This window comes from Haemaphysalis longicornis, unplaced genomic scaffold (genome assembly GCF_048455015.1).
Source record: "Haemaphysalis longicornis isolate Haplotype H1 unplaced genomic scaffold, Haemaphysalis longicornis Haplotype H1 scaffold_1, whole genome shotgun sequence".
Lineage (NCBI taxonomy): Eukaryota > Metazoa > Arthropoda > Arachnida > Ixodida > Ixodidae > Haemaphysalis > Haemaphysalis longicornis.
The window spans coordinates 239,689,364-239,714,084 of NW_027526203.1; the positions used below are offsets into that span (position 1 = coordinate 239,689,364).

Genomic DNA, 24,721 nt, shown 5'->3' on the forward strand with positions numbered 1-24,721 from the left:
CCGAAAACCGGGTTTTCTGATCGTCTGTTAGCTCATTTCTAGGTGCATTTTCTGATCGTCTGCTGCACCATTTGGCTCCGTACGTGAATCCCAAACGTGCGTTTCACTCTGCAGGTGGTTCCGTCGTTCCAACATCAACTTGCGCTGGCTCGCACGTCCAAATCAGCGGCCGTTTTCCCATAGGCGAAAATCGTTTTTATTTATTTTCAGAATAAACAGGTAAGTACCGTTGTTGTTCCCGGTGTCAAACAAAATAGACCACAAAATGCGACCTTTGTGTGAAGTTTGAGCGCGAACAGAGCGGCGGATCGCTCAGGAAAAATTTTGAAAGTGTTCCAGTTATCGTTGCAACACCCTGTACAAGAAACGATGGCTTTGGTCATGCGCAGTGGGTATTCACTCGCGTAGAGGTCCGGAACTGTGTGGCAGTCGTGGCCGAGTGGTTAAGGCGATGGACTAGAAATCCATTGGGGTCTCCCCGCACAGGTTCGAATCCTGTCGACTGCGGAGAATTTTTCTTTTTTTTTCGGTTTCTAAAATTTTAACTTTTCTGAAGCCCATTTCTTGCACGATATGTTTCAGAGTTAGTACCCGTTATACTGTATTTTATTCCTAAAAATGCTTAGCTCTTTCGCTACCGCCGGAAAATTGACTAATGTTAGGGGTCCAAGAAAACATTTTTTTTCCTGCTAAAAAAATGGTTAGGCACTAATTCCACGAACACAAAATGCAGATTATTTAACGGCCTTTCCAATAACACCAGTTTTTTTAAGGTTTTTATATATCATAGTTGTAAAAAAAATATCAATATCAAAATTTTTGTCAAGTTGTCGAAAAAAATGATAAAGAAGGAGTTGTGTATATCAAACCACCGGTAGTAGAAAAAAATTAGAAAATACATTTTGTAAGAAAACATTTCAGAAACACGCCATAGAAAAAATGTCGACTTGCGCGGAACAGTTTGTCAGATATAAAAAAAAAAATGTTAGCATGCACGGTGCTCGTGTCATGCGGTGAAGCCCAACCTCCAATTCAAAATGTGCAATTTCGGGTGGTTTCCTGGAATAAATCTGGCGGTTTCTCATTATCAGAGGCACCAATTTGCCCCCACATAACATAAGAACATCTTGTCAATGGCCGACTTTGCATTTACAGCGAGCACAATATTTGGGACAAGCACGCGATGCGGAAAAAAACACGCATGAAGTTGGAAACTGAACGCCGTAGCTGATGCTTATTGTCGTTCACGGTCAGTTATCTCTCAAAACATAAAGCTGAACTTTATTATCATCTTCTTACTCGCAATTGTAGCCTTGCTCGCAAAAATGAGGTACGATGAGCTAGAATCGTGCCCTGCGATCTTTGGCCGAGTAGCAGTTGCAGATCAGCACAACGAGCCTTCTCTATTGCAGCGTCACCTAACAGTTTTCAAATGAAACAGTACAAAAACTTATCGGAGACTCCGTCTGAATAGACAGTTCAACTAAGCAGCAACATTAGACACCCGGATATACCCTCGCATGAAAACGAAACTGGAAGGCGAACAGCTGGCAGTGTAAGGCCGGTTTGAAGCGCTGTCCTCGGCGGAACAGATATCTGGCGACTGGGTGTGATCTTTTGACTTGCATCTGAAGTTATTATCGCAGAAATAGGGTTAGGTTGGGGGGAAATCAGGAGCGGCGTGCTTTGTTCGAGGATCAGTCGCGGACGCTCCAGGCGCCATGGCAGGTAGCCTTGAAGTTGGGTAACTGCATTGTAGTGCTAAATAAGAAATTTCGCGATGGAGAAACGAAACCGAAACTGTTGAAACTGTTCGCGAATGGTCCTGGGGTAAATAGAACTACCACAGAACTTAGAACAACGTGCGCAAAGGCAATAAAACTGCCTAAAATCATAAAGTAGCTTAGCAACCAGGCACTGCTGGACATTTTCAGCTGATTTCTGGGATTATTACTGTCAGAGTGCGAACCTGACGATTCAAAATCGTTTGCTGACGCGCGATGACCACGCCCCTTTTCCACACCCAGGTGATTCAAACGCGTGTCAGAAATCACGTTTTCGTTGCAAAAATGAAAACAAACTGATTTTGAAAGGCCATTTTCTTATCTAACTCCAAACAGCTTTACTTGTTCGAGCAATGCCTGGAACGCTGTGAAAACGCGCTCCCAAAAGTATCGATCAAATTGATCGATTTTGATAGGCGCGGTCATAGAGTTAATACTACTGGGCGCGGTAGCGAAAGAGTTGAAGAAGCTTCACCAATCACATTTCGCTATTCAGGATTTGTGACACATCACAAACCGTAGTGCGGGAAAATGCCTGGGGCAACGAAAACTCTTGTTGTTACTCTTTTGCCATTTTCTGCGTTGCTGCTGTCGCGAGTGGTATAGTTATGTTCACGGCACTGTAATCTACCGATGTGGGTGACTTGTTTTTATACTTTCGTTTCTCTTTACTTGATACACCAAGGAGAATAAAAAAAAGAAAAACCTTTTGTTAAGTCGAAAATCTATTGGGCCAGATCCAGAGTAGGGTTCGGGTACTTGATACACCAAGGAGAATAAAAAAAAAAAAAAAAAAAAACTTTGTTAAGTGTCGAAAATCTATTGGGCCAGATCCAGAGTAGGGTTCGGGACAATTGAGGCGTACGGGGGAGTATCGGATACCGTAGAGAAAAGAACGAGAAGAATTAAGGAAGGTTTTTCCAAGTAACTGGAGGAACGTCCAAGTAACTTTTAAGCTGAGGTGAGTCGGCGGGCAGCTGTGGGCTGGCACAGACTTTTGCAAAAGGGCATAAGCCTTGGGCGCGCTAGGTAGGATATATCTTGGGGTCACGTCATGTCGAAGTTCGCCCAAACCGGGCTGTGGCTCTCCCTACTGCGCAGGGGCGGATTATCCATGGTTCAATGGGCCCGGGCCCTCGGAGTTTAGGGGCACCGAGGGCTGGAAAAAGTGTTCATGGTTCTTGTTCGAAAAAGTTTAAGCCTCCTGTTGATTTTGCCTGATTGAAACAGATCATCTATTTCAATGATGAATGATTCGAAACAGCTGTTCGTTGCATAACGGGCATAATCCCGAAGCCAGCTCACATTTCTTTAGTCTGAGGTAAAAACGTCGCACTAGTCCAAAACTCTGCATCGCGTACGTAGAGCAACGGAACTGACTCAGCGGGTCGACACAGAGAGCAGCCGGAGCGCGATTTTCTGAAGGGTCAATGTTTAAGAAAGAGATCTCTTAAATAAACTGTCTCGTTAAAACGAGCGAAAATGCTTGTAGAAACGTACATACCATTGTTTCTTTTCTGAAAAGCTGAATAAAAAGAGAAAACATGGTAATACGTATACAGGTGCCCAATTTCAAGGTTGGGTTTCTGCGAAACGCATAACCTATTTTCCACACTGCGTTGAAGTAGAAAATTTTTGTAAAAATGTACATTTATTCCGCAATTTTACCAGGAAACGCGTCTGCAACAGGAATGTGTTTCCTGTTCTTATAAAAGTGGATATTGCCTTAAAAAACCATGTTATATTACCTGTTTAATAGTGAACAGTCTGTGAATAAATGAAAATATGTATGTTTGTTTATTCCAGAGGGTTAGTAAAAACATTTTTGGGAAAGTTCGGTATCGATCTCGTTTTATATAAACGCCACCTAGCTATTATAAAATGTTGAGCTTCCCGCACGGTACAATTTTTCAGAAAGCCATTTAAGTAATTTGTTGTGCTCAGTCGGCATATACAATATACATCACTGTTTGTATGGAAACGCTGCCTTAGGAGGGCTTGAATTTCTGTCGCTGAATGAAATCTCAAAATAGCAAGACGATTTCTAGCCTACTGTAGGAATGTGCGAACAGTTTCTGGAAAGGCCCACCTGTCTACTTCGGCAGCGCTCTTAAGCAAGCAACCAAAGCGTGCACTGCCGAATTAGTGAAGCAGATAGAGGAAGCCATTTTTCACGAATACGCGAATTCCTGGTTTTCGAGGGAAGATGTCTATTGAAACAAGAGTAAACTGCGCTAAAGGATAAGACAAATGGAATGCACTTCAAGTGGCGTATGTGTTTCTTCCTTTATTATTAACTTATCGCGCAGTTTACCTTTCTTGCAGTATAAACCAACTAACCGGAAAAATCTTAATGTTGTCTATATAGTTCAATGCCGATGACAATCGCTTTACGTGCTCTGCGAGAAAGCAGACGCCCAGGCAATGTTCATAAACACTCCAGGGATTGTTGGAGTAAATACGGCACGTGTTCTTTGTAGCGAATCCTAAAAATCGTCAAGTCTCAAGAATGACAGAGTATAAGGCAAGAAGGGGGTGGGAGTGGGTGAGGGGTATATGGCTTCTCGTGGTTTTTTGAACCGGGCCCTCAGCAGTGTTAATCCGGCCCTGCTATACTGCGGATCACTTCATGCAACCCGAGGAATACAAAATAGTCCTGTAATAACCGATGGCGAAATGAGTTTTTCCCCCAAAAAAACTTCATTATCATCCTGATCGTTACAGTCGCGTATTTTAGACTGCATACGACGACTGAACTTGATGACATGACGGTATACGAAGCGTGAACGACTGCTGCACCACAGTGTTCACGCCTAAATGACCTACCTTGAGGGAGCAAAAGGTTTAATGTACAGGTATACCTTGAGGGAGAAAAGAAAGGATAGAATGTAGGTTGAACACCTTCGCACGCGCATCCCCGGCGGACTTTGGCAAAAGTATACCCACCGGGAGGGGAGCCTTAACCCGCTGCACGAGTGTTCCCCATCCGTAAGCTAAGTCATGTTGCGAATATAATTTCTGTAGAATAAGGTGAAAACCAGTTTGTTCTTTATCTCGCAAGGTCTATTGTTACACAGCACGTGGACAACTGTCGTGAAAAGCTTCCGCGCGCGCAAGCCGGCGGCGTCGAGGAGAAGGCCACACCTCTTTCAGCCTTTTGACGGCGTTGAGGACTTCCTCAGCAGACATGTACACGTTACCTAGAAAAAGTAACTAAATACCGTTACTCGCTCCAAAAGTAACTAAATACATTACTCGTTACCGATTCCCAAAAGGAACGTGCAAGTTACCCAAAAAGTAGAGTTACTTTTCACGTTACTTTGTTGACCAAACGCATACTGTTCTGTTTCATGGTTCATTGTTTTCTTTTTGTAGTAGTTGCACTTAAGGCCTCTCGAAGTTTTCATTGGTTATGCTTCCCCGCTTCCTCGAAAATACATCTCCGGCGACGCTGAAGAGTCGTTCTACCCAGACGCTCGAAGGAGCGGCAGTGTTGTGATTCAGGAAGAGCTGGCGAATAATCGGGAACTGCGCATTCATTGAGGTCAGCGGGTACCCATTCGACACAAGGACGGAGAAACCGAGAACGTTCCTCCGGGTCATCGAGGGTCGTTGACAGCGGAAGACTAAAGAAGTTGCCCGCTAGATCAGGTTTCTCTGTGAGCGTGGTCCGATCCTTGCTTCCTTGAAACTTTGAGAGTTCGTCCTTCCCCATGCTTCTATTTTTGGAGTGTCGTAAGCTATCTGCGATGCACGATAGCTTATGGGATGATAGTTGCCGCCAGAATAATCCCGGCTGTTGGTATCTCGGGCAGTGCGCCGACACTTGCGTAGATTGAATGCTACGACAAGATGCCGTGAAAAGCGTGACATCATTCACAATTGAGATGACACCCCGAACCACCAGAACGTGGAACACGGTGCTGCTCCTCTCGAGGCAATCGTCAGCGCGACGTGCCTATAGACGCATGCACAGGTTAGAATAAAACGTTATAGGCCGGGTTCAGACTGTTGCCGCAACTGTCGTAATAACTTTCAAGAATGGCGTCATTTCACGTCTCAGCCAACCGAGCTGCGTGACACGCCGTTTTTTTACGTCCATAGATCACGCTATGGCTTTTGCGTCGGTAGTCTGAACGTATAGCCTTAGCCCTCAGAAGTAACGAGATTCCGTTACTCGTTACTTGGCCTTAAAAGTAACTAAATACTTTACCCGTTCCTTTTTCAAAAAAATTACGCCCACCTCCCCTCGCGGGAACCCTGGGGTGATGCGACGCTGAGGGGGGTTCAAGCGCAAGCGGAGAGCAACCGGCGACCGAAAGGCCGCCGGAGAGCGGCACACCGGTTATATGCGCAGCGCGCCCGAAGGACAGGAGACCGCGGAGAGAGAGTACTGCACATGCGCAGCACCGCGCGCAGCGCCTGAAAGCGCGCTGGGCCGCACCAACACCACCTAGATCTAGGTGGTGTTGGTTGTACGCGGCAGTCAGTGGCGATGTGTGACCGTCACACCCGCCCATCCACAGAGGAGACTTTTGTCACTGCAAAAGTCTTGTTCACAAAAGCACAAAAGGTTTATGGTGGGGCCACAAGGCTCGATGCAAAACACACCGCACCGTCTTATCACGACACCACACTGAATGCAGTCAGCAAGGTCACACAAGCGAGACGCGTCGGCACCAGTAAACATGAGTCATAAACATCCTATCAATTTCTATATACATGAGCCAAGCGAATGTCAACATACAGGTTTACGGGTGCAAAACATGAACACTGAAATTGGGAATTTTGCCCCTCAGATACACAGGACGAACGCCCGTCAAATATGATACGGTGCTGCCCCACGACTTCGCAGTGCATAGCTGTGTGTCGGCTGAGGGAGGCTGTTCACCGCGGGGGGTTGGGAATTCTGAATGATTTCATCGAGCATGGCTCCATGTAAAGCGTCCGTGAATGGGCTCGGAGCTTGGCTACTACGTTCCGGGGACGAAGGACAGGGCCTGCCTGTACCAACACTCACCCTGGGGAGTCTCAGCTCGTCCTCTACCTCACCCAAAGCAATTTTCAGCTTGTTGACGTTTACAATCTTCTCGTCTTTCATTCGAATCCCTCTGATTCGGCACGTGACGTCGGACAGTTTTTCGACAACTCGGAAAGGACCTTTCCACTTCGGCGCGAGCTTTTTAGCCAGGCCGCGGGCCTGGCTTTCGACTTTGACGTAGACCCTGTCGCCTATCTGAAAGCCGGCGTCCTGGCTCCTTTTATCAAGACGCGACTTTCTCTTCTCCGCCGCTTTGTTCAGTGCTTCATACGCTAGCTTGTGCGAGACTGAAAGGCGTTGAGCCAGCTCCGCGCGGTAGTCCTCCATGGTGTTATAGTGCATTCTGGGGGTCTCACCGACAATGCCCGGGATTGCCGCATCGCGTCCGTGAAGGAGGAAGAAAGGGGTTTCGTTTGTGCCCTCGTGGACTGCGGTGTTGTAGGCATGCACAGCGAAAGGTAGCCACCTATCCCAATCTCGTTGGTCGTGTGCTACGTAATGGGATAACATGGTCACCAGGGTTTGATTCAGCCTTTCTACTGCACCGTTACACTCCGGGTGATACGCGGTCGTTTGTAATTTCTTTATCCCCAAGAGGTCGTACACCTCTTTCATCACCCGAGAGACGAAGTTAGTGCCTTGATCGGTTAGAAGTTGCTCGGGTACGCCGTGTCTCAGTACCACTCCTTCGACGAAAACGCGTGCTACGGTTTCCGCCTTCTGGTCAGCCAGCGGGAAGGCTTCGGCGTAACGGCTCAGATGGTCTACAAAAACAAGTATGTACTTGTTTCCGGCAGTCGTAGTTGGTAGGGGCCCTACTATATCCATCGCGGTGCGCTGGAAAGGCGCGCTAAGTTCCTCGAACACCTGCAAAGGAGCACGCTTTCGGTTCTTAGGCGTTTTATGAAGAGCGCAAGAGGGGCACTTCCGACAATAATCCAGCACGTCCCTCCGCATCCCCGGCCAGAAGTACGTCATGCCTATCCTCTGGCGGGTTTTACGTGCCCCTGAGTGGCCAGCGTACGGAGCATCGTGATGTACACGTAGGAGCTCGCCTTTCATTGAGGCAGGCACTACTAAACGCCCCGTACCTCCCCCCGCCTTTTCCCTGAACCTCAGCAGACCCCCGTCGTCCACATAATATTGTCCCTCACCGTCGCCTGCTTTAAGTGATTTGACAATTTTCTGAACGCCGGGGTCGTCGAACTGCTCCCGTTTCATGCGGGCCTCCTCTACCGATGGCACGAAAATGTCGAGTGCCCGGACTGGCATCCTGCTCAGAGTGTCAGCGTTCTGATTCGTTTTACCCGCCCTGTGGATGACTTCATAGTCGTACTCCTGTAGAAGGAGGTTCCACCTTGCCAGCCTCGAGCTGGGGTCACGAGCGTTCATGAGCCACTTGAGCGGCTGGCAGTCGGTGACAATTTTAAAGTGCCGTCCGTATAGGAAACACCGGAAGTGGCGCACGGACCAAACTACGGCAAGGCACTCCTGCTCGGTAGCACCATATTTCTGCTCCGCGGGGTTCAGCTGCCGACTCGCGTACGCCACGGGGTGTTCCTTCCCATCGAACTCCTGTGATAACACCGCCCCTACCGCCACCTTGGAGGCATCTGTCGCAAGTGTGAACGGCCTGCTGAAATCCGGAAACTTCAGCAAGGGAGCCTCGGTCAGCTTGCGCTTCATGGCCGAGAAAGCTGCTTGCTCCTCCTCACCCCAGCTGAATGGTTTCTTGGTTGTGAGCTGAGTTAAAGGGCGCGCCTGTTCAGCAAACTGGGGAATGTGTCGCCGTTAATAGGACAGAAGACCCAGAAATTGCCTGACTTGTGTCTTTGTTCTGGGCTCTGGAAACTCCTGAACGCATTGTATTTTGGACGGGTCAGGTCGTACTCCCTCCGCTGATACGATGTGTCCTAGGTACCTAACTTCGGGGCGCAGGAATTGACATTTGGATGGTTTCAGTTTGAGACCGGCTGCACGCACTCTCTGAAAAACGTTACGCAGGTCGTTTAGATGGTCCTCGAATGAGCTGCTGTACACGATTATGTCGTCCAGATATACATGGCACACTTTCCCCAAAAGACCGGCGAGGATTACGTCTGCCGTACGCTGCCATACCGCCGCGCTGTTTACGAGGCCCATAGGCATGCGTCGCCACTGGTAATGCCCTGAAGGCGTGTTGAACGCCGTCTTTTCTTTGTCGTGCTCATGCATCTCAATCTGCCAATACCCGGAGGCCATGTCCACTACCGTGAAAAATCTCGCAGAACCGAGCTCTGACAATGTCTCCAAAATGTTCGGGAGTGGGTAAGGGTCGATGCGAGTCACACGGTTCAAGTCGCGGTAATCAACGACGAAGCGGTACGATCCATCTGGCTTTTCGACCAATAGCGCCGGGGCACCCCATGGAGAAGTAGAGTGTTCGATTATCTCTGCGTCGAGCAGCTCGTTAACCTGCCGTTCCATCTCGTCTCTTTTGGAGTAGGGGATCCGATACGCACGGCGGTAGACCGGAGCCGCATCACCAGTCGAAACTCTGTGTTTGATCACCTCACAGTGGCCGATATCTGTGCCGCTGGTAGAAAAAGCGGGGCCGAACTCGGAGATTAATTCCCGAAGTCTAGATTTATCTGGTTCGGCCACGTGTGAGAGATCAAAACGGCTAAAGAGGTCGACCTCTTCTACACGCCGGCAAACAGTCTCTTCTGCTGGCCTCTCGGCTACCACCGCTGGCCTGAGGACACCGATGAGTTTGTTGCGAGGCAACTTAATCTCCTGACGCGTGGTGTTCACGACGCGCACTGGGACCTTGCCAGTCTCGGTAGCTCTAACTAAACCGTAAGCGCCGGCAACTCCAGACACCTCAAGGGGGCTGCTCTCCGCTACACCCAACTGTCCCCTAGCCAGCTCGCAAGTTACCTCCCCCACCAGCACGCACTCGCTCAATGGGGGCAGTAAGCTTTCCTTGGTGAGGCGGATAGGTGCGCCGTCGCAAGAATGCCAGTCGTCGCGTCCGCCTGCCTTCTTGTTTCCCCCCGCCCAGTTTAGAATGGGAATGTCGATGCCTGCTAGGTTGATGGCGCCTCTGCTTAGGAGCAAGTCTACCTTTTCTTCCGAAAGGATGTTCTGTCCGATTAGACCAGCCACCGGCAGCCTGGCTCTCTCTGTGCAGACGAAGAACGTCGCCGTAACAATGCGTTCCCCTAATTTCAAGGGCACTTCACAGCATGTTACGATTTCCAAACGGTCGCCCGTGATGCCCACTAGGCTTGTTCTCTGTTCTAGCGACCGGAATCTCGTTCGCCAGTCGGGCAAAACGTCGTTTAGAGCGCTCTCTTTGAGGAGGCTTACTTTTGATCCCGTGTCAATCAGGCATTTCATAGCTGCTCCCCCTACTTCACACTCTATTATCGGGCTAGCCTCTCCGCAAATGTTCACTGTGAACTCTTGAATGCCCCCTTTGCTTCCCTCCAGCGCGCGTGTGTCCAAAGGGGGCTCGACTAGTTTCCCTGGTTCGACCGAGAAGCGGAATTTCCCGTGGGATTATCCGCGCTTATCTGGTTGTCCCCTCGCGGTTGGCCCTGGGGGGGCGCGCGCTGCCTACAGTTCCTAGCAAAGTGTCCACGCTCGCCGCACGAATAGCAAGTCGGCCGTCCCGTCTTGTTGCCGCGACGCCTGTCTTTTTGCTGCATTTGTTCATTTTGTAGCGCGATGCTAGATTCCAACAAGCGTTCGACCCTTTCGAGCCGTGCGTGGAGCTCTTCAGCTTCCCTCTCGCCTTCCTGCACGCTTCTGACCGGCGTGCGACCGCCATTTATTGTTCGCTCATTTCTCTCCTCCCTCACAGCCGCGTCGATGGCCTCTTGGAAATTCTTGGGGTCACGAGAAAGTGTGAACCTGCGGACCGGGTCTCGCAGCCCATTCAAGAACTGAGTGCGAAGCTGCTCATTCAGAAGCTCTTTGCGGAGCTCGCGCTTTACTTCAGTCTCGGTGCCGTCCTGCGTTCCAACGGCCGCGTTGCCCAACGCGCGGAGCCTAGTCGCGAACGACTGGACGTCTTCCCCGTCCTTTTGTCCGGCGGACAAAAACCTTTGGAGCTTCACGTACTCTGGCTCTGTATCGAACCTTTTCGTGGCTAGAGCTTTAAACTCGGCGAAAGTCGCCGCTGCAGCAACAGCCTCCTCGTGCCACGCAAAGTCATAGGCCGCACCGACCATTTTGCAGCGTGCAATACCTGTCATCTGCGCCTCTGTCCAGCCACCAAGACCCCCCACCTGTTCGAGAACACGTAGGAAGTCCTGGATGGTTATCCCGTTACCATCCCCTGTAAATGATGGAACCATCCCCCCTAACGCCATGACACTCGCGCCTAACACATTCGCTTGGGTCATAGTGGCCTCGTTCATGGTGCCTCGTTTCCCCTCAGGCGTGGGGGTGGAGTCCCACGCCTATACTCTGCGATTTAAGTTAAGTGAATCCCACCGCTGCCACCACTTGTGACGCTCCCCGGAGGGGAGATGGCGTCACTCTACCAACTAGGTGGGTCCACGCAGAGTTGAGGGGAAAAGAGACAACGCAGGCTCAAAGGTACAATTTAATTAACAATAGTTAGCGCTGGTGCCGGTGCGCTCACCCGTTGAGAGGCTGGGACCCTGTAGGGCGGCTGGCGCTGGGTCGTGGAGCCGAGAAGTCGTTCGGGCGCGGCGCTGCAGTGTGCACGTGCTCGAGCAGGGCCGTTCGGGGGGGTGCCGGAATTCTCGTGTCGGTCGGCGTAGGCGGTCCGTGCTCCTGGCAGATCGTGGACGCGGACCCGAGATGTGACCGCTGGCTGGCTGGTCCCGGGTTGAAGTGGGGGGAGCGCGCGATCGGATTACTCCTACGGGCGGCTTCCTCGTTCGGCCCGGCAAGATGATGTCCAGTCGGGAAAAGAGCCCTCCGGCCTCGTTCGCTAGCCTTCCTATACCCTCCTTGGGTTACGCACAGGGGGGGTAAGGACGAGCTCGTTGGAGAACCGGCCGGTCATCGCTCTGCGCGTGGGCGCGTCACCCCGCAAGCCCTCGGGGATTAACATTCTTCCGCGCGTGCTTCCGCACATTCCGCGCGTGCTTGGCCTTTCTTCGTGCCACGCGAAGTGTCTGCCGCCCGCTTCTACCTGGGAACACGTTTCTGCGTGCGCATGGGTTGTACGCGGCAGTCAGTGGCGATGTGTGACCGTCACAACTTTAATCCAATCCAAATCCAATCCAAGCCAAGCCAAGCCAAGCCAATCGAATCCAATGCCCCTCGCGAGAGAGTGTTCGCTATCGGAGAGGAGAGGGGGAGAGTGGCTGCGGACAACAACGGACGCACGCGGACAACAACGGACGCACGCAGGAAGGACAGGGCCGCCGACAAGAGATGCTCTGAGCGTCGCATCTAAAAGTAACTAAATGCGTTACTCGTTACTGACAATAGTAACTAGGTAAAAGTAACTCGTTCCTGGTGACGCGTACGTGCATGTCTTGCTTGGAGCAACAGACGGGTGGAAACCGCGCAGCTTCTGCCGAGGATGCAGGACACTTCTTGCGATGCAGATGCCATCTTAAAAGATCTCTGCAAAGCGGTCATTGATCTCGCTGAGAGAGAGAGAGAGAGAGAGAGAGAGAGAGAGAGAGAGAGAGAGAGAGAGAGAGAGAGAGAGAGAGAGAGAGAGAGATAACTTTATTCAACAAAGGATTAGTAGTGCAGCTTACTCGCCGCGGTGGCTCAGTGGCTAAGGCGTTGTGCTGCTGAGCACGAGGTCGCGGGATCGATTCCCGGCAGCGGCGGCCGCTTTTCCGATGGAGGCGAAAAGCAAAAACGCCCGTGTGTACGAGATTTCGGCGCACGTTAAAGATCCCCAGGTGGTCAATATTAATCCGGAGCCCTTCACTGCGGATTTGCAGGCCCACATGTAATGATGTACCTTGGCCGCTTTTCTGCAGTGCTGGCAGTGTTGTGGGATACAGTGAGGTGTGAATGCAGCGAGGTATGGCCAAACAGGGGAGGGATTCCGTTTGAAGCTGACTCCAAAGGCGTTCCTTCAGCATGCAAAAGATAAAATACAGAAGGAATTAATTACTTCAAGTATCATTTACACAGATATCATGATTTACTGAAGTTATCATGAATGGCGATTCCTTTTATGTAGTTGAAAAAAGTAACGTGGTTTGACTTATGATGTTTCCTGCTTCAAGCAATAATTTACAGAGGTGTGTGTTGCTATATGTGCACAGTGTGCGGGAAAGGTCGGTCGTTAATTACAAACTATTTAGTAAGTACCGCGCAGTTATCCGAAATACACGTAACTTCGTTATATGCCCGAATACACGAATTATACACGTCACATCGTTATAGCGTCAGGCACTTCACTGACCCCCTATAAAGCAGGTAAGCAAGGTAAACAATAATTAGGTTTAAACTGCAATAGGCGAAAAAAACGTCAACATTTTTATGACGTACTAAATCCGCGGCCATAGTCGACGTGATGCTTTCAAGGTTCATGGCGTCCTGCGGCGCGAGGTCAGGGAGTGACAAGAGCAGCGCATCAAATGCTGCTAACGCTTCGCGGGTAGTCATAACTAGAGACCGAAACTTTAGGCAAAATTCCTGTTTTCCCCTTGAGTGCGTATCAAGCCTATTTAACATATAAGCATGACATAAGGGAAGGGGAGCATATAATGCAATATTATTGCGTAAAATGCTCCGCTTCCCTTAGGAAGTCCTCTTCTTGAAACGTCGGTAAACTTTTATTTTTTAAATGTTCTTCTCGTGTGTCTGTCTCTAGTTACCACACACACACACACACACACACACACGCACACACACACATATATATATATATATATATATATATATATATATATATATATATATATATATATATATATATATATATATATATATATATATATATATATATATATATATACAGAAACAAGGATTGACAGTCAAGAATGCCTAGGAAAGCAAAGGGGAGATGCGGTAGGTCATTGAAACAGATAAAGAATTTTTGGAAGAAATAAAGAAAGTGGAGAAAAAATGCCCGCCGGGTGGGATCCGAACCCACGACCTGCAGAATACGCGTGTGGTGCGATGACCACTACGCTACCGGCGGGGCTGTTTTTCCCCTCCACTTTCTGGGGTATTTATGTGAAGGTATTTTGTTTCCTGCGCTTTGGGGTGGTAGCCAGCGCCACTCGGACTACTCGGTGTGAAGGGGACCTTCTTTTGTACCCCCGGGCCGTGACTCGAGCGTCTACGACATGTCGAGAGTGGTCGACCAGCGTTGAACCCTCTTAAGCTACCTATGGCACCAAGACTGCCATAACAGAGACCTTCGCTATGCATGTGGCGAATAAGAATGGGAAATGAGGGGGATCGTTGAAATAATACAGAAATAAGGATTGACAGTCAAGAAAACCTCGGAAAGCGAAGGGGAGGATGTGAAAGGTCATTGAAACAGATAAAGAATTTGGAAAGAAAGAAAGAAAGTGGAGAAAAAATGCCCGCCGGGTGGGATCCGAACCCACGACCGCGTAGGACTCCAAGGTGCGGTGGGTGTTTTCTGCTCAGCAGGAAAAGTGCTCACAGGAACGGGAGGCGTACTCGCGTCTTTTAACAGCAGAGCTGTTCTAAGTCGAGCCTTGCCGTCTGTCCGGCGGTGTCCCGCAGGGGCACGTTCCCGAAACCACCGCTAGAGGGCGACCCAGTCTCACTAGGATTAAGGCCCACAAGGATGAAAGCGGACCATCCAGAGAGAGAGAGAGAGAGAATCAACTTTACTGAGCTCGAAAATTCGATGGTGCGCGCAGGCACCAGACGGGGTGGTTCCCTATTCACGGGACCCATATGTATCCAGCAACTCCTGGCCCCTGGCCGTCAGTGCTAGCTGAGTTGGCAGGGCGGGGCTGGACAACAAGGTCTCCCATCGCTCGAAGGGTTGGGGATTGGGGGTGTTGGGGGGAAAGGGCGGTGGGGGGTTCTTGAGGTCTTTGCACTCGGCTATGATGTGTGCCAGAGTGCCTCTTTCCGTTTTGCAGAAAGGGCAGAGTGTGTGGTGCTGTGTGGTGCTGCTGGTGGTGTGGTGATGTAACAGAACGGGATGCGCTAGCGATCCCGCCTGCATGCGCCGCAGGATCGTTTGCTGTTGCCTGATTAACTGTGGGTGCGGTTCGGGAAGTTTGCACCTCGCGTTTCTATACATCTGAGTAATCTCTTTAAAGCTGGTCACGGGATGCGGTAGCTCAGCCGGCTCGTCCTCGGCCCGGATGGACAGTTCTCGGGCGTGGTGGTCGGCGAGGGCGTTGCCTTCCACCTTCGAGTGAGCCGGTACCCACACGAGCTCGATGGCTCGTCCCGGAGGCTTGTGCTTGGAGAGAATGGCTCGCGCCGTGGTAGAGATCACTCCCCTTCGGAAGCTTCCGTAGGCTGACTTTGAATCTGTGACCACGGTGTCCACGCTCGGTTGCACGAGTGCGAGTGCCACGGCTGCTTCTTCCGCAACGGCTGGGTCTGTCGTCCTCAGCGACGCGCTGACGATCAGCTTGTCGATGGACGTGGCTACCGCCGTTGCTCGGTCGTCGTGTTTTCTGAGCGAGGCGTCCGCGTAGAGTACCCTAGGGTTCTCCTCCAGCTGTCGAGCCAGGGCCTTGGCTCGCGCGGTCCGCCTCCCTTCGTTCTTCCCCGGTTGCATGTTCCTGGGGAGTGGCTTGGTTTGAATGGCCTCTTTCCACTGCTCGCGAAGGGCTGCCTTGGTTGGCAGTGGTTCTATCTGCCATCCTATTTTCCGCAGGACGACCTGGCCGTGCTCCGTTTGGCTTAGCCGTACCCTTTGGTTGGACAGGTGAGCCTCGATCAGCTCCTCCACCGTGTTGTGGGCCCCCATGTCCAATAGTTTCTGCGTGGACGAGTAGATCGGCAGGCCCATTGCCTGCTTGGTTGCTTTACGCAGCATCGTGTTCAGGGTGTCTCTGCCTTCGTTAGCTGGAGGTACGGGGCAGAGTAGGTCACCCTCGAAACGACGAATGCCCGCACTAGGCGCATTGCATCGTCTTCCTTCAGGCCTCTGTTACGGTTAGAGACCCTTCGGATCATGCTTAATATCTGCTCCGAGGTGGTCTTGATCTTTGTGACGGCCGCGGACGCTCGTCCGTCGCTTTGCAGCAGCAGACCCAGGATTCTGATCTGTTGCGCCGGTTTAATGGCTGTGCCGTCAATGGTGATGGTCACGTTCGGCGGCAGTTCCTTCTTGGGTCGTCCCGGCTGAACCATGAGCAGCTCCGATTTCTGGAAAGCGCAGCTCAGCCCGCAGGTCTTTGCATATTCGTGCACGGTAGTTGCCGCCCTCTGCAAGACTTCCTCCGCCCAGGCATCGGACCCGGATCGGTTCGTCCACACCGTAATATCGTCGGCGTACAGCGCGTGGTCCACGCCTTCGATTTGTTTGAGTAGACTGGGCAGGGGCAGGAGGGCCAGATTAAAGAGCAGGGGCGACAAGACTGACCCCTGAGGGGTGCCTATCTCGCCGAGCTCGACGGGTTCCGACTTCTCTTCCCCTATCCTGATGGTCGCGGTTCTTCTCGTTAAGAAGTCCTTGATGTAGCCGAAGGTCTTCCGACCGCATCCCGTTTCGTTGAGATTTTGGAGCACGCTCGCGTGAGACACGTTGTCGAAGGCCCCTTTTAGGTCTAGGGCGAGTATCCCCCGCGCCGCGTTCCCCGTCGCCTTCTTGACGACGAGTTCTTGCAGTTGGATCAGGACGTCCTGGGTGCCCAGGTGTTGTCTGAACCCATACATGGTCTCGGGCATTTGGTTTGTTTCTTCCAAGTGTTTTTGAAGTCTGCGAAGGACCATACGTTCCATCACCTTCCCCACGCACGACGTAAGGGAGATGGGCCGCATGTTGTCAATCGTCAGCGCTTTTCCGGGTTTCGGGATGAATCGAACCTCTGCCTCTTTCCATTCTTTCGGCAGCTGCGAGCTCTGCCAGGTTTCGTTGATGTGCCCCAGGAGGCCGCGGGCCGCCGCTTCACTCATGTTTCCAAGCAACTTGTACGTGATCGCGTCCCTGCCGGGGGCGCTCTTTCTGTTGCTGTCGTCAATGGCCGACCAGAGTTCCGTCATGGTGAACGGTCTGTCCATCTCTTCGTTTTCAGGGCCTCCGTACCTCTCGGGCGTCGGGTACTGGCCTCGCTCGGTCTTGAGGTATTTTGCCTTCAGGTCTTCCAGTAGCCTGCGGCCGTCTCCCTTGTACGTGTTGAGGATCTTGGTGAGGTTGCGGTTGGTTGCGGTCTTGCTGCTCATCGGGTCGATTAGGTGCCTGAGTAAGCACCACGTCTTCCGTGCCGATAGCTTACCCTGCAAGCCATCGCAAGTGCTCAGCCAGTTCTCTTGGCATAGCTTGGCTGCGTATTCGGCGATCTGTTTGTTAAGGACCGCGATACGTTTGACCAGCTTCTTGTTGTGACGCTGGCGCTTCCACCTTCGCGTTAGCGAGTGCCGGGCAGCCCACATGTGAGCCAGCCTGGCGTCCACGAAAGGTGTCTGCGCCGTCGTCGTTATTTCTTACGTGAATTTCTCGAGGGCCTTTTTCTGATCCCTCGCCCATTCGGCGTACGTTTGCTTTCGGTCGCCTTTTTTATCGTTCTCCGAAGCCTCTTCGATTTCGTGAGTGTATTTCCGCATCTTGTCCCAGTCCGTTACGCGTGCCGTCCCCAGCATGGCGCGGTATTGGGGTCCTTTGATGGTAATGCCGATTACGCTGTGGTCGGAGCCCAGGTCCACGTCTTCGTTTCTCCAGGACACGTCCAGTGCCCCCGATAGCCATGACAGATCCGGAGTTGTGTCCCTATTGGCACTGTTGCCCCTTCTGGTGGCCACGTCTGGCTCGTTTAACAGGGCCATCTCATGGTCATCCATGGTGTTGGCTAGAGCTAGAGCTTTTCCCCTCTTCGATTGGTACTTGTACCCCCACGTTGTGTGAGGGGCGTTGAAGTCGCCGAGGATCAGGAGCGGCCTGCTCCCCGCCAACCTTTTCGCCTGGCTCACTACTCGATCAAAGTCGTACTGCCTCTGTGACGGGCGGCAGTACGCGCTCATGACGTATAGATTTCCCGTGTTGCCAATTGTTCTTGCGTGAATCTCGACGAGCGTGTGCTCGCATCCGCCCTGCGCCGTGACGTGTTGAGTAGCCGCCACGTTGCTGCGGACGAGCACCGCTGTCCCTTCCTCCGTCGGGTCCGTGTACGTCACGTATCCCGGGAGTCTGGGCTTGCTGTTCGTTTCTTGTAGTGCTATTACATCGGGCTTGTGTTCGAGCCCGTCAATGTGGAGTAACAGTTCCGCCTCCTTGTTGCGGATCCCCCGGCAGTTCCATTGATAAATTACTGTAACGTCCCCCCCGTCGGTCTTCTTTTTCTTATTTGGTCCCTGCTTCATCTTCTTCGGATGTTTCTAGGCGGCCGCGCCTACACGCGATCGATGCCTTGATTTTTTCCGCCCGTTCTTTCTTCAGGGACGCGAAGCGGTTCCTTGCGGCAAGGGTTGCTACTTTGGTCGCTAGCCGTTCGTGTTTGATCGACAGCGTCCGCACTTTGCCTTCGAGGGCCTCGAATCTGGCGTCTATCGCGCTCGGTTTCTCGTTGATTTGGGTGATGGCCGTTAGGATCGCTGCAAGCTCTCCTCCCTTTGGAATCTGCTCCGCCGCTGTCGCCGTCTCGCGGTTGACGGTGCTTTCTTCGGAGTCCATTGCTTCTTGGTTGCTCGGCGCTTGTTGCGCCGGCCGTGCCACCCCCGCATCCCGCCCTAAGCGGGGCGACGGGGGGTCCCTCCGCGGCGCCTTGCGCATTCCTCCGGCGTTCTCCACCGTGTTGTTATCGCCCTGGGGTCTCGCGTTTGCTGAGCTGCCGCTAGCTAGCGCATCGATTTTGCCCATTAAGGCCCTAATTTGGGCGTTCTGCTCTTGTATCTGAGCGTTCTGCCGCTCTATGATTTTCTTGAGCTCTTTTACTTCATTGCAATCCCGTTGCGGGCTAGCTCTTAGGTTAAGGGGTTGGGAGGGGGTGAGGGGCGGGAATTCGGTTTCGCTAACCCGAGCAACAGAAGACCTGCCGGTCCAGCCCACCTTTTTCTCGGCGGTTGTCCCTCGTCGTCCGGTAGACTCGGCCCGGAGTCTCGATCCGGCCCTGGATCTCGAACCGGCCCTGGATCTCGAACGGGACTTGTTCCGAGACCTGGATCTTCCGCTCGAACCTCGACCCGCCGTTTCCCGGCGGCGGTTGCCGCCGCCGCCGCCGCCCCCGGATCGTGACTTCGATCGAGAGCGGCTCTGGCGGCCGCCGCCGTTGCTGTTGCGGACCGGCGTCTGGGACCGGCCCCGTTGCGAAGAGGCGCTACGTTGGGGTCGCCCTGTAGGACCTCTTTTGCCTTGCTTTTTGTCCTCGTTGTCTTCTTCCGCCCGGCGCCGTTCCCAGCGCCGTCGACGGACGACGTAAGGCGTTTTGAATCTTTCCTTGCAAGCCTTGTCGGCGGTGAGATGTTTCCCCCCGCGCAGGCCACACTTGGGTACGCACTTGTGGTCTTCTCCGGGGTTGGCGACACCGCAGCCCCGGCAAATCTTGTCTTGAGGATTTGGGCACACGTCCATCCTGTGCCCCACTCGGCCGCATGCGTAGCACACGTCAATCTGCTTCCTGTGCAGGGTGCACTCAATTAGCAGGTTCCCATACCGGACGTAGTTGGGCACTTTGTGTCCCTCGAAGGCGATCACCACCGACCTGGTCTTGCCGATGCGGTTCGCCTGCAACGCCGTGGGATTGTGCTTGTGCACGACTAAATCTTGTATTTCTTGGGCGGTGTCCTCCAGTGGGATGCCCCGTATTACTCCTTTCACTGCTCCGTAAGGGGCCGACTCGTACGCGCTGACTCCGTGGGACGTTCCTCAAATGTCGATTCGCTCCACCATGGCGTATCTGTCGGCGTGGTCCCTCTTCGAGGTACTCACGACTATGATGTTCTGTTGGTGGTTTAGGCATATCACATCTTCTCTAGCAGCAATTGCGTCGACTTGCGCCGCCGCCGTTACAGCTCGGCTTATTTCCACGCGGGCCACCTCGCTTACGCGGAGCCCGCCTCGTGGCCGCATGACAATCTTCATATCTGCGCGCGGCAGGTCTGGCATGCGCGCGCCCTTCAGCAGCTTGCCCTTGTTTATTCGTTTCTTCGTCCACTGCTGACGTAGATCGTTGCCGGTGGCGCCACCGAGGTCGTTGCCCCGACCGTTGACGTCAGTCGGGGCCTTGGCGCCATCTTGGCTCACTTGGAGTACGGGCGTTAGGCTTAGCAATCCTACGCCGCCTTGCTTCACTTTTTCGCCAGCGGTTTTCCACCCCTGCGCTCTAGTGAACTGATCCGGCGAAATTTCTACGCCATCCACTTCTACTCGCATAGCGGTAGACATCTTGGGTCGTTGCGCGCTTGCGTAGCAACCGATGAATCGGTGATCGGCTTTCGGCGTCGCCGGTGCTCGGCCTAGGCCTACCGCTTCCCTCGGCCGGGGCCGAAGTTGTCGTTAGGCCTAGCGGCTCGCGGCCACAAAAAAGTCCTCAAATTTCCGAAAAAATGGTCCCCCTACCTCGGAATTCGGGTTTCCGGTGCTCCATGCAACTTCATACATCTAGTCGATGCCCTTTCATAAAGCTGCGGGTCAATTAACCAGTGAAATCAGTGAAAAATGACGGAGCGCATGCGAAGCTTTCCCAAAGTGGAACGCGTCAGCACGTGCCTTCCCGAGAAGCGCCCGGACCATCCAGAGCGCGCACCGGGGCAGGAGAGAATATATCGCTGGTGCGCGTCCTTTCGCCCCATGCACAGTGCACTCCGCACGGCGCGAGATCGCCGGAGAACGGCAGCGCCGACGACGCGCAAATCCCGAGTTTCGAGAGCGGAAAGCCGAAGCCAAGCGTGAAAATTGAGTCGCATCGACGGAAGTCGCTTTGACAAAATTGAAGCTTGCGGCAAAGCCAGCTTTCTGGTAAATGCTCTGTGCATCTCAATCTAATCTCATTTAATACAAATCTTGAAAAAATACTGAAATTACACGCTAGGACGACTCTACCATGACATCGAGTTTCTACGACGTGTCTGTTTCGTGCGCTTTGTCTGCGCTAGTCATCATTCTTCACAGATTGGAAGGAAGTTTTGAACCACACGCGTCATGGAGTCATGTGCCCACCCATCTCTAGGTCGGGTTGCTGCGGGCAAAAATGTACTCAGAGTAGGTGTGGGCTCTTAAATCACTTGGCATCAACCCGGATGCGAAGAAAGCAGAGCCTCACTGGGAAGAGTGAGATGACATGTGAAGCAGTAGAGACTGCCGAACTCACAATTGCTGTATACGGCAAGCTGTGTTATTTTTGTTTAGCACTTTCATTTCTTCCGGAAGAAATTGGCATTAGCCTTTGTATACCTGATGATAGGTTTTTAGTGTATTCGTGCGTATGTTGTACACCTAGGCCTTTGGATTCTTCTTTTTTTCGTCTCGATGTACCTTGTTTTTTTTTTCTATTCAGTTTTTGTGCATATCAGCGAGCATTTTCGTTATTCCATTTGTTCTGAGTTAAAGTTGCTAAACCTGTTTTCTCGCTTCTATTTCCGTTGTCATTTATATTACTTTCAATGTTTTTTCTTGTTGATGATGACCACCCTGTTATTAATTGAATTTCCTGGACGTTAAAGGAACATATGACAACGTGGAGCACGATGCCATTCTTAAAGCACTACAGGCAGTGGGGCTTGGCGGCTGTGTCTACCAGTGGGTGCGTAGTTACCTCTCGGGGAGGTCATTCTTTGTAATGACTCAAGATGGCCCTACGTCAGTACACTATACCCGCCGAGGTGTCCCCCAAGGAGGAGTCTTGAGCCCCACGTTGTTTAACCTAACACTCATCGGCCTGGCAACTTCGCTTCCAAGAACGGTTCATCTATCGATTCACGTGGATGATATTTGCGTATGGGCAGATGAGTGACACGACTGCACGTGCGCGGTCCTGCAAAAGGCTGCAGACTTGACCACTTCCTATCTGCACACAAAGGGGTTGGAAGCTTCTACCAGCAAATGCGCAGTGGTTGCGTTTCCACGGAAGCCCATGCATGCATACCCTTTGTCAATTAATAGCGAAAGGGTCTCTTGTGTGAAATGTCACAAGTTTCTCGGCGTGATTATCGATAGACACCTTTCTTGGAGCCCCGACGTACGTTGTATGAAGAAGCGGCTGTCTGCAGTGACCCATATTATTCAGTTCGTTGCCGGCAAGACATGGGGAACGCCCATGAAATCAATGTTGCAGCTATATAAAGCACTATTCTTGGGCTCCTTACGGTACAGCCTGCTTGTACTCTCAGGTACATGCTGCACAAATATTCAGCAACTGCAAGGAATACAAGCGCAGGCCCTCCGAACTTTCCTTGGCCTACCACGGTGCACGTCAACAGCTGCAACCATTGCTGCGGCCCGTGATCACTCTTTGTCCACCTACGTGACAATTGATACACTCAGTGCGCATTTTAGGCACTTAACGAGACTGCCTGATCATCACCTTGCGGGTATGCCATCGGAACGCCCCCATGCATCTTTCGCAAAGGTTGTAGCTGCCAACATCACGTGCATGCCATCCAACTATACGCCTGCGACGAGGCCGCTGCTCCCACTTTGGTGTGCGATGCAGCCACGAACATGCCTTACTATTCCAGGCTTAACGAAGAAATGAGATTGTCCAACGCTAGCACTACTGCAGCTAACTCTCATTTATCTGCACGAGCGATACAGTAACCGCACCCATATTTACACCGATGGCTCAATAACAACTTCTGGTTCTGCCGGCGCCATGGTTATACCACGATTGTCGATGACCACACTGCAGAATTCAAGATAGCCCATCCCTCCACTTCCACGGCTACAGAACTTACCGCCACCCGTTGCGCCCTTCACACCACTGAGCAAGCCTCATGCCGAAGATGGGCGATCTTCTGTGACTACAAGCCTGCGCTCCAACCGCTCCAGTCAGCCCTACGCCGTGGACCTCATGGACAACTGCTGGCCGAGCTAAGACTTGTATGACCATGCTGCTCAAGCGGGTCATGACATTGCCTTCCAGTGGCTTCCCAGTCACTGCGGCATTGTCGGCAATGAAAATGCGGACGTTGCCGCCCGCTTGGCACAGCAAAAAATGGAGACCATATCTATTCCATATCCAGGACGGACGCCGCTAGGACTCTCCGCAAACTTGCCGGGAGAACACGATAGCCAAATGGACTACCCAAGAGTTTACGAGCTTTCGTATTCATGCCCTGGACCCGCATCTTCAGCGTCATCTCCCATTAGGCCACCCACGGACTGATGCAACCGTCCTTTGCCGTCTCTGGCTTGGAGTCGCCTTCACAAATGCTTACTCCCATTTAATTGGAATGGCAGACAGTGAGTCGTGTGAAGTCTGCGACACACCGGAGACCATACGCCATCTTCTATGCGGATGTCCGCGTTTTTCATCGGCAAGAAGGCAACTCTCGTCCACTTTACGGACGCTCGATTCTCGGCGGCCGTTCTCCGAGGAGAAAATCCTGGGCCACTGGCCTTCTCCATCATCTACGCACAAGGCGACACAAGCGCTCCTGTGCTTCCTAAAAACAACTAACTTGCACAGAAGACTGTAGCACAAAAGACTACTTTCTATGAAGTCAATGAACTCTATCGTCTATAGTGTCGTAACGCTGGCCACACCTCTTTACGCTCTGTCCTTACCTTTCACTTCATTTACTGTTTTCGTCTTTTTTCTTATTGTTCCCCTTCTCCACGTGTAGGATAACAAACTAGGCCACAGCCTGGTTGAAATTCGTGCCTTTTCTTTACCTTTATTCGTTCCTTCCTTGTAGCCCGCCTACTCAATGATCTCTCTGAGCCTGTGAGGGATTTCAATATATAATAAATAAGCCGCATTTGATTACGCCAAGGTTCGAAGACGGAAAGCCCCAAAACCAAACCTCACCTGAGAATACCAAAGTAGTAAGGGACGCATTTTCTGTCGCGATGACCATACGATTACGTTAGCCCCTATAGATGAGGAATGATTTCATACCGAAGCTGCATTCTAACGGTCATGTTAACCATTTCTGAATTTTGGTAGGGCCGTGCTTCCCTTTGGTGCAACATGGACTGGACCATTTTGTGACCTGATTATCATGAAATTTGCGCTAATGTTCTTATGAGTAACCGTTTGATATACAAGTTGTGTAGTTAAGTTCAAGTTAAGCAGGGCTGCTTGCTGGGAAGGCGAAAGAAGGAAAAAGACAAGCCACAGCGCCGTGGTTTGTCTTTTTCCTTCTTTTGTCCGTGTCGAGAGAGTGCTACTTCAAGATGTTAAAGCTCCATTACCAACTAACCCCGTTGTCTACTAGCCCCGTAATGGCGATATATTGCCTGGAAAGGTGGACGGTGGTGGCCCGCACTATAGGACTGAGCAGTGCTGGCTCAGAACGTACGTACATTGGCCCCCACCCCTGATCCACCACTGGCAAGCAGCTCGAGCTGCGTGCCAGTTTGAAGAGAGAAAGTAAGAGATTGTTGAGAGAAAGTAAGAGAAAGAGAGAGAGAAAGTAAGAGAGAAAGTAAGAGAAAAGAGATTCTTTGAAGAGAGAAAGTATTTCTTTCTCTCTCTCTCTCTCTCTCTCGTGCTAACCTGCGACGCATTCACTCTTGGGTATAGTTTCCACCATTGTGCTGCGACATCTAATTCCAGGTAGTTTTTTTTTAATTAATGAAGATATTTTCACGAAAGCATGTTTTGTTTTGCACCGGCTACATGCTGTGCATGGTTACCTCTTG

At 51.7% G+C, this 24,721-nt stretch overlaps 1 non-coding gene across 1 annotated transcript; it reads left to right on the forward strand.

Annotated features, from left to right (window-relative positions):
* The first annotated feature begins 425 nt into the window (after positions 1-425).
* Positions 426-507, forward strand: Trnas-aga (transfer RNA serine (anticodon AGA)). Its single transcript has one exon. It is a non-coding gene; the product is annotated as a tRNA-Ser (tRNA).
* Positions 508-24,721: the final 24,214 nt, after the last annotated feature.